The sequence below is a fragment of the Mytilus galloprovincialis genome, chromosome 13 (genome assembly GCF_965363235.1).
Source record: "Mytilus galloprovincialis chromosome 13, xbMytGall1.hap1.1, whole genome shotgun sequence".
Lineage (NCBI taxonomy): Eukaryota > Metazoa > Mollusca > Bivalvia > Mytilida > Mytilidae > Mytilus > Mytilus galloprovincialis.
The window spans coordinates 123,116-133,319 of NC_134850.1; the positions used below are offsets into that span (position 1 = coordinate 123,116).

A 10,204-nucleotide genomic window follows, 5' to 3' on the forward strand; every position below is an offset into this window, starting at 1 on the left:
TATTTGAGTTATAAACTTTAATGCATATTAGTTTTCTCGTTTGATTTGTTTGACATTTGTAATTTCATTGCCTTTTATAGCTTATTATTCGGTATGGCCGTACGATAACCTATAGTCGTTAAAGTCAACGTTATTTTTATTTCGGTTGGGGGGGGGGAGGTGTCTCATTTGCCATCATGATACAGAATCTACCAAATTGTTATGCAGTCAACGTTCTACCGAAAGCTGTATTCAGACCTTCACTCAAAAAGCCCTTTCGGAATTTGGACTGTATGTGTCGTCTACGATTATAAATAGCGTCACGCTCTCTGCAATGTCGGAATCCTTGCAATAATTCGATGATATGCAAAGCTTAATTTCTGATAGTTTTTGACATCATTACTTTGATTGGCATTTTAAAGTTCATCAATACCCGTCGATCTGCTATACAAAACAATCATATTGAATTTGTAGTGTATTAGTTCTCGTCCTGATATACATCAAATATTTGCCACTGGAAGTTAAGTTAACAATAATCAATCATTTAACATTCAATAATCATTACAGAATTCAATCTTTTTAAGTACTATAAATCACAAATCATCTTAATTGTTGATCACCCCAACCTTTCTTTGCAGTTTTTTGTGGGTTGCGAGTTTTTATTTTCCCCTGTTTTATATTTAGTGTCGAATGGACGGTTTTATTTATTTTTTATATAATTTCCTGGAGCCACAGTTACTTTGTATGACGAGTGTAACTATTGCTGTAATATTAGAGCCAAATCATGATGACATTAACAAACTTCAAACTACATACGTAAACTGCGTACACTATACCTCTAGTTTATTTCATAGATACTACATCATATTTTGATAATTCGTATTTCCAACACACTTGCACTCACACACTCACTTGTTATTAAAACACTTGGTTAACTAGCGACAGTCTCTCTTCATTTGAAAATGCTAAAAATGCATAAAACATGAGTAAATATTGATTTATATACCTATAATATTACACTGCTGTATGTCACATAAACTTTAATAGTATATTGTAGTTTAGACTAACTTTTTTTAATTTAGAATTCTTACGATTTCCGAGCCAAAGCAATGTTTACCTTTCGATTAAATCTAGAATGCATAATTGTATAAACTTGACTAAGCACTATTACATTAATCTTTAATAATAGCAAATGCATTTATTATGTAGGAGTATTATATATGCTTTGTGTGCCTAAAGTTTTGTTATTAACCAAGGAGTTACAAAGATAATATATGTAGATGATGTCGCTTGTATCATAGCAATACAGCAAGAAATTTAGTATTACAGGTGGATGTTTAATTGACATTGCAACCATTATGCAGTTTTTTTAGTTCACTGTTATGAAATCCATTTTAACAATTTAATCTCCACATTGAAGATTATCATTTTCATTCATCGTCTATGAAAGCTGTCAATGAAAGTCATTACCGGTGCAACCTATTTAATTTTTCCTGTATAATTTGCGTGTTATTATACTTATCTAAAGCTCCATCAATTTTAAAGATAGTCAATAAAGTGATTAGCTTGAACAGAACCCGGATCGGATTTGCTTTCTTAATTCAATACAACAGATTAGCTGTATGACATACGTTAGCTGTATGACATACGTTCAATGATACATCAGATTAGCTGTATGACATACGTTCAATAATACAACAGATTAGCTGGATGACATACGTTCAATGATACATCAGATTAGCTGGATGACATACGTTCAATAATACAACAGATTAGCTGGATGTCATACGTTCAATGATACATCAGATCAGCTGTATGACATACGTTCAATGATACATCAGATTAGCTGGATGACATACGTTAGCTGTATGACATACGTTCAATGATACATCAGATTAGCTGTATGACATACGTTCAATGATACATCAGATTAGCTGGATGACATACGTTCAATAATACAACAGATTAGCTGTATGACATACGTTAGCTGTATGACATACGTTCAATGATACATCAGATTAGCTGTATGACATAAGTTCAATAATACAACAGATTAGCTGTATGACATACGTTCAATGACATACGTTCAATAATACAACAGATTAGCTGTATGACATACGTTCAATGATACATCAGATTAGCTGGATGACATACGTTCAATGATACATCAGATTAGCTGTATGACATACGTTCAATGATACATCAGATTAGCTGGATGACATACGTTCAATGATACCTCAGATTAGCTGGAGGACATACGTTCAATGATACATCAGATTAGCTGTATGACATACGTTCAATGATACATTAGATTAGCTGGATGACATACGTTCAATGATACATCAGATTAGCTGGATGACATACGTTTCAATGATACATCAGATTAGCTGTATGACATACGTTCAATGATACCTCAGATTAGCTGGATGACATACGTTCAATGATACCTCAGATTAGCTGGATGACATACGTTCAATGATACCTCAGATTAGCTGTATGACATACGTTCAATGATACATCAGATTAGCTGGATGACATACGTTCAATGATACCTCAGATTAGCTGGATGACATACGTTCAATGATATCTCAGATTAGCTGTATGACATACGTTCAATGATACCTCAGATTAGCTGGATGACATACGTTCAATGATACAACAGATTAGCTGTATGACATACGTTTCAATGATACATCAGATTAGCTGGATGACATACGTGTATGTGTTGTTACTGGATTTAACATTCAAAAACTTTTTATAGAAAGCTTTTGAAGCTATATTAGAAGACGAAACAGTTAAATATAACAGAGAGGTTAATAAATATTTTGTTGATTCGTTTAGCCATTCTTTTAATTTATTCAACTTTTCCTCTTACGCAATTTGGCGTTTTATAGGCAAACAAGTATGTTTGTATAGATATACTAAACAGCATAACTAATCGCCATATTTTAATATACAAAAGTAAGACCACGTATGACGATAAATAATTATAAAAACCATCCACGATAAATAATGTTTTGAACACTCCGCGATAAATAATGATAGGAACAGTCAATTATAAGTAATGATAGAAACAGTCCAAGATAAACAATGATAGGAAAAGTCCACGATGAATAATGGAAGAAACAGTCCACGATAAATATAATGGTTAAAACAGTACACGATAGATAATTAATAGTTATCCCATAAGGACGCGGTGTGTCAGTGTAAGATCATACCGATGGCCGGAGGCCAGAGGGTGATCTTACACTGACACACCAAGTCCGAATGGGATAACTATTTTACATCCCAGCTGTTTTAGATTAGACGAAAAACCATTTACAATTCATAAAATCTAGTTTAGAACGCCACACAACCATTATAATATACTTTATATATTACTATATGATGTATACCCTTTATGACCCCCTAACACGATGAGAAGATATCAAACAATGTCAACTCGCCCCACTGGCCAATCGGCCCACACTATATCGCCACTTTATGAAAAAATCGCCCCACTCTTGTAACCGACTCGCCCAACTTTAAAAAAGTGTAAAATCAAATTGAACAATCAGTCTGACAACTCATTTATTTAACGAAAAGGTTTTAAACCCCACTGAGTAAAGGTTTGCCAACTCGCCCCAGTTACAAAAATATCTTGCTTCTTTTAAGTATGTTAAATTTCTGATAGTTCGTATCCAGTCGTCCTGGTGAAGTGGTATGTGTCGTGGCTTGATATGCTAAAGGTCTTGAGTTCGAATCCCAGCATATACACTGGATTTTTTCTACATGAATTTTGATAGATAGTCTTCTCCGTATAATTAATTATAAGTTTTATACTGGATTTGACATTCCCGCCAAAATGTTACAAAACAAAGGAAAGCATGCATAACAAAGAAACTTAAACTGGGGTGATCTGGTTGGGGTGATCCGGCTCAGATCACCCCTGTTAGAACAAAGGAGCTGGGATGTAATGGTAGAAACAAACATTAAATCATTTATGTATAACCGGCGGTAATTGGACACACAATATTGTGAAAAATATCACTGTACTTGTTCGGCGTATGAATTATTTTATACATTTTTGTATATACAAGTCAACAAAAGCAACGATAAACAAATTTGAACTCCAACTTATCATAAAATATATAAATAGAAAGACTGTTCAATTATCTAATGAAAAACAGTTATTTGCAATGCCAATGCATATGATTAAATGAATCTCTTCGAAATTGGAAAGTGACAAAATACCGTGAATACAGATGTCAAATTTATTTTGCGGAAAAATGAAGACAAACTTCAGCACTTAATTTCGAAGATGAGATTTAGGTATTCAAATATCTGAAAAAGCATACAAAAGAAGACTCTATCTAAGTTTAAAGTTTAATTTCTAGTATACATAAAATTTTGAAATTTAGGGTGAAAATTCGAGTTTTTAAATAACAAGAATTTCAAAAAGAATTGAGTGTTTTAAATCAATGATTTTGATAAGAAAATGCCACTCTGTAAATATTAGATCAATTGGAATGGTTAGTTACCTTGGTACAGTTCGGCATATATTGAAAATATATTGTCTTTTATCATTTCTTAATAGTTGACTAGTATATGTATTGCACGTAGTTGCTACATATATATGTAAAATGAAAGATCGTCATATTTGTGCAGATTTCATAATTATCGAATGTTGATATGTTAAATACTTGATAGATAACTTCCAACTTTAATAGGCGTATCTGTTTGGCGTGTGGTCTCAAATTAGGGTACAGTAAAAGGAGGGAAAGGTCTGGACTTAATAAATGACTTCCAACCTTAGGCGTTACTGTTTGGTGTTTGGTCTCAAATTAAGGTACAATAAAAGTAGGGGAAGGTCTGGACTTAATAAATTACTTCCAAATTAGGCGGTACTGTTTGGCGTTTGGTCTCAAATTAAGGTACAGCAAAAGGAGGGGAAAGTCTGTACTGAATAAATGACTTCCAACCTTAGGCGTTACTATTTTGCATGTGGTCTCACATTAAGGTACAGTAAAAGGAGGGGAAAGTCTGGACTTAATAAATGACTTCCAACCTTAGGCGTTACTGTTTGGCGTATGGTCTCAAATTAAGGTACAGCAAAAGGAGGGGAAAGTCTGTACTTCATAAATGACTTCGAACCTTAGACGTTACTATTTGGTGTGTGGTCTCAAATTAAGGTACAGTAAAAGGAGGGGAAGTCTGTACTTAATAAATGACTTCCAACCTTAGGCGTTACATGTACTTTTTGGCATGTGGTCTCAAATTAAGGTACAGTAAAATGAGGGGAAATCTGTACTTAATAAATGACTTCCAACCTTAGGCGTTTATCAACTGCATCTATTATTCAGTTGATAAACAGCTAAGAGAAGAGAAAACAGGATTCCGTAACGGTAGAGGGTGTATTGATCAAATCATTGCATCGAACAATGTACAGAATGGCAAAGACAGCTCTACATCAACTTTGTGTATTTTCAGAAGGCTTTTGACAGTATCAACAGAAAGACCTTGTGGCGCATACGCAGATCATATGGAATTCCAAAAGAAATAATTGAGCTCATAAAAAGTTTCTACAACAATTTCACTTGCAGTGTAGGGCAAAGCAACATCTGGTTTCTGTTCTCCTTTTCAATGTCGTCATTGACTGGGTAATGAGAAAAACAACGGAAGATGCTCCAAGAAGAATAAGATGGAACATTAATTTTCATCAACATTGGAGGATCTTGATTTTGCTGATGATCTTGCTCTTTTATCGCATACCCACCACCATTTACAAGAGAAGACAAACCGCCTAAATACTTTTGCTAGTCAAGTTGGACTTACAATCAGCCAAACCAAAACTGAAGTCATGACCCTAAACATCAATAACCCAACTCCTATCCTAGTAGATGGAAAAGATCTCCACATCACAGAAACATTTACATACCTAGAAACGATGGAGGTGCAGGAAATGACATCATGAATAGATTGAACAAAGCCAGGAATATATTTAAATCATCACAGTACAGTAAGAAGACCAAACTAAAACTGTACAAGAGTTGTGTACTATCTACTCTGTTATACGGATCAGAATGCTGGAGGATGACATAAGTCGATCTTAACAAACTGTCAGTCTTCCATGCCAAAAGCTTAAGAAGAATCCTGCGCATTTTCTGGCCAAACAAAATATCTAATGAAGATCTTCTAAACCAGTGTCAGCAAGATAGCATGGGTACAATATTAGTGAGAAGGCGATTGAAATGGATTGGGCATGTGATTAGAAGAGATAGTAATTCCATCACTAGAACAGCATTACATTGGACTCCAGAGGGAAGGCGTAAGCGAGGAATACCAAAAAAACATATGGAGACGTACTGTATAAGGAGAACTGAAGACCATGAACATAACATGGGGAACAGTAGAAAAGATTGCCAAAGACAGACAGACAGAAACGAAGAACATTTGTTGCTGTCCTACATGCCGATGGCATACCGGGCATTAAGTAAGTAACCTTAGGCGTTACTGCTTGGTGTGTGGTCTCAAATTAAGGTACAGTAGGAGGGGAAGGTCTGGACTTGATATATAATTTCCAACCTAGGCGTTACTGTTTGGCGTGTGGTCTTAAATTAAAGTAAAGTAAAAGCAGGGGAAAGTCTGGACTAAATTAATAACTTCCAACTTAGGCGTTACTTTTTGGCGTGTAGTCTCAAGTCAGGGTACATGAAAAGGGGGGGGGGGGAGTCTGTAGAATGAAAACGTCGAGTTATTTCACGTGCGAGATAATAGATGGGGAAATTCATATAAATCACTATCATCTATGTTATAAAAAAGTGGAATAATTCTGTTTACAATTTTAAGAGCTTCAGACAAATGTGTTTCGGTCACCTCTCTTTCGGCTGAATAAAATTTACAAAAAGAACTGCAAAGCGTCATGTAATGAGTCTTAAACAAAATGTTGTATATTTTATTTTATTAAATATTCACATAACATGGATTACAAAAAAATATGGTATTGTGATAGATTCCGATTTTCACGTGTTTTAAAAGTGTAGATCATAGTAACTGTTATTATAGTTAAGATTCACATAACGTCATGGGGTAAAAAATGTAAACCAAAGTTTTGAAATTATAGATTAACACAACATAGATTAACTATAGTAATGTCAGAATTATTATAGAGTCACATATAGCATGTGCTACATAAATTATAGTTATATGATTGTAGATTCAAGTTGTATAGGTTAAATGAATTAAAGTTAGAAATCTGATATCAAAACTTAAATGTATCAAACATTTTAGACAAAAATAAAAATGAAAAACGAATAAAATATTAAGTATACACATTAATGTTATTCATTTTCTTTTAATGGGTATTTTCGTTGTTCGTCGACAATTTAGAATGTATATAGGAAGATGTGGTATGAGTTCTACAGAGATCTTTCGTTTTAAAATATCTTTGAAAAATAGTTACTGTAACAGGCGTGATACTATGAAGCGCGTTATACTCCACTATAGAATATAATGAAAAAGGCACGTTTATTATATTTGGTAGACAGGATTAAATTCGAGCAGAACAATAACACTCATTTATAGACATCGAAAACCTTGACAATGTGAAAGTCATTTACTGATCAAGTTTTACACCTCAAAACGGCAATTATCTTTGCATGTTTCATTTTAATATGGTAAGGTTTATTAACTGACACGAAAGTTGATTTGAAACCGAGCAGTTGTAATTGCCTTAAGAACATTTCAAAAGCAACATTTATTTTGACCTTCTTCCGAGTGACAGTTATAATTTCCGAATGACAGCTATAATTTGTACTTTGAAGCAATTCCAAGACAATTGTATTTCAAATGTGTTCTGCAGATTGTCGTAAAAATGTCCAGTAGGCGACATTGTACATCTTTATTCTCTCTGATTATAGAGATTTACGGCATGTAACGACATATAAAGTACTTCTTATTCTCACCACACATAAACTACTATATCTAGAAATCACGGAATTCTCTTTTCTTTTATGGTTTTGAAACAGACATGTTTGGTCTGTACTTATGAATTATAAACACCTTGCGCTTGTATGTTCAGAGAAATCATATTATTCTAGAATACTAGAAAAAGTGAGATATTATTTAGACACTTGTTTATGTCAACAGAAATCTACTGTATATGTATCTCTTTTTACACATATGTCATAGTCATTCTCATGTAGACACTTTAGTTAATTTAATTTCGACAGGAATTAATAAAAATTGGAACGAAAACATAAAACATATTAGTCCCTTATTGGGCGTCTTCCTTTAAATAAACAATTTTAAAACAACATTTTATAAATATTATGAGTCCGACACAACTTTCTGGTTTTACCCTTATCAGAAATTCTCAAATGAATATCTGAAAGCCATGAATGTATAGGAACTGCAACAGTTGAAGAGGTATATCACCAATGTTGCTATACTAACTATCAGTATGATAATAATTGATTCTTATATCTAATGCATTTGACTTCTGTCCTATTAAAAACTTATAATTGTGTACTCGGTAATGTAAAGACGGCATATTCTCTTCTGTGCTTGGTATTAAACGACATTCAGAACATAGTACACTCATAAACACAGACATACATGCCAAATTTATTATATTATAATTTAATTTTGGATGTAACGCGTCTTCTGATTGGCTGACGTTATTTTGTTATCAGCCCATAGACATAATTTAGTCATGTGACCGTGACGTCATCCACGTTTTTTCATGGTTTTCTTCGGTGTAAAGTGGAATTTAGCATTAAATTATAAGAAATGACTTTAATATTTTTTCTGTCTAATCGAAATAACATAAAAAATGTGGTGCACACATTTAAAAAACCCGCGTTATTCAGTGTGCACCAAATTTTTTATGTTATTTCTTCATAGACAGAAAAAATATTACAGTCATTCCTTTAATATAAAATGTTTGATTTTTTTTTATATTTCACAGTTAATCTACACTTAATATTTTATTATTAATTTTTTAAATGTTTACTGTATATTTGTAATACTAAAATAATGGTTTTAAATTTTATATATTATCTTCAGAATATGTATAATTTTATTATCAGTATCAGACTGATAGTTGAGTCAGTAGTCCTGTCCTAATATAATAATATATCCACGGGATTAATGTAACAAGTGCTTGCTTGTTATATAGCAAATAAGATAACGTTACACGTACATACATACAATTTTATTAGCCAATTAACAGATATTTGTTGTTTAATTGAAACGAACTGGTGAAACGAGCCGATGTTTAATCTATAATAAAATAATTGTCCTACCTTGTTGTATCCTGGAATGTGATCCTTGGTGTTACTGATAAAGAATATTGTTGATCGAACTAATCACTTCACTCCGTGTGAAAAACACTCATTGATTTTCCTATAAAATGGTTTTGAATGCAATGCATCAGTTTTGGTACAATGAGAATGTTCGATCAGCCTACTTTATGCATCTTTTTCTGATAATCAGAATGTCCCGAACCAATCACCGCTATCTTGGAGTTTAATATCCGAATCTATTTCTTATGTTGATAGTCAATAAATATCAGGCATTATTTTTATTCACGTTGTTATTAAATTACGAGTAGAGAAACAGATTCCAATTAAGTTTTGTGCATGAGACAAATAGAAGAAAACAAACTCAATAATCGTTGAACAGTCCTTGGATGTTTTATTAAGCGAACAAGTGGCATGTTATATTGTCTGAAGAAACTTAATTATTCTGCTTGATGTGGAAGAGACTTGATGCAAGTCTTCTACAAAGAATAAATGTAAACGTTTTAAAGAATAGAATTATTTAACACATTATGTAGTGAGTGAGAGTCCTAACTTCATTCTAGAATTATATTTCTGTAAATATAAGAGCTGTTTGTATTTTATTATATATGTTCCCAATAAGGGCCGTTAATTTAAATAGGGTGAGACTCATATTTTGGATTCGTTTATAATATTTAAGTTCTAAATATTATTTGGATTTATCGTTTTATTTCAATGATAAACTATTCGTTTATTCTGAATTTTTGTATTAGAGAAGCGAAAGACACAAGAGGGATATCAAAACTAATAAGTAGAAAATAAACTGGCAATACCATGGCTAAAATGGAAAACATACAACCAAACTGTACACAATACACAACATAGAAAACTATATACTTAGCTACACGAACCCCACCAAAAACTGAGTTTGACCTCATGTGCTGAATTTTAAGATACATTTTCAA

General features: G+C 32.8%; 1 protein-coding gene across 1 annotated transcript in view; it reads right to left on the reverse strand.

The window, feature by feature from the left end:
• The window catches only part of LOC143056641 (high affinity cationic amino acid transporter 1-like), a 49,439-nt gene extending 39,929 nt beyond the window's left edge, over positions 1 to 9,510 (reverse strand). The window contains exon 1 of the mRNA XM_076229799.1: positions 9,264 to 9,510. The gene's annotated coding sequence lies outside the window, so the exon portion shown is untranslated. The remainder of the gene's footprint in view (positions 1 to 9,263) is intronic.
• Positions 9,511 to 10,204: the final 694 nt, after the last annotated feature.